Genomic DNA, 727 nt, shown 5'->3' with positions numbered 1-727 from the left:
TGCAATGCATGACAGCAAATGTAAGCAAGAATTATAAACAAAGAAGCTGGCTGAATGAATTAATATGCATCAGCCTTTGTTGCTAGAAATAGGCCCCGTATTGTACTGGTACACTGTGGTGCCCCTCAACTGCAAAGTCGGCTTTTCTTTTCCATTTCTCCTGGGAATTCAGAAACTGTGTTATTACTAACAACAATGAGGAAACACCATGGCAAAGAGGAGCCTGGAAGTGTGCAGCGTCTCCCTGGGGGCTTTGCCCTTTTTCTTAGACCTTGCTATTTTTATAGAGCATTTCTGGGTTTTGTTTTGATTTCTCTTAATTTCCTAGTAAGAAGTAGGTAACTCTGCAGACATTAAAGTCCCACTACATATTTCTGCCGGTTCATTTCCACTCCACTCTCTCACTGATCTGTCCTGTGGTTCATTGTTCATTGAAAGTCAAACCCCAATCCCAAAAGCTGTTCTAAGTATTTTACCTTTCTTCAAGCCCCCAGCCCAAGCTGGGCTCTAAGCTCCCACTTTATGAAGCTTGAGATCAGTGCCAAGGACAGACCCAGCACCTATCCGGCACTTTATGGATGTCTGTGGAATGGCAGACCACCCTGCTATGTATCTGTCGGCACATCATTTTCCCTTAATGCTCTATCCCCAATCCCACCCCTTCCTGGTTCTGGAAAGACCCTCCTCCCACATATTTGCATCTTCCAGAGCTTCTTCAACTGTTCTC

This window comes from Galeopterus variegatus, unplaced genomic scaffold (assembly GCF_000696425.1).
Source record: "Galeopterus variegatus unplaced genomic scaffold, G_variegatus-3.0.2 Scaffold5355, whole genome shotgun sequence".
Classification (NCBI taxonomy): Eukaryota; Metazoa; Chordata; class Mammalia; order Dermoptera; family Cynocephalidae; genus Galeopterus; species Galeopterus variegatus.
This window is presented reverse-complemented; position numbering follows the sequence as displayed.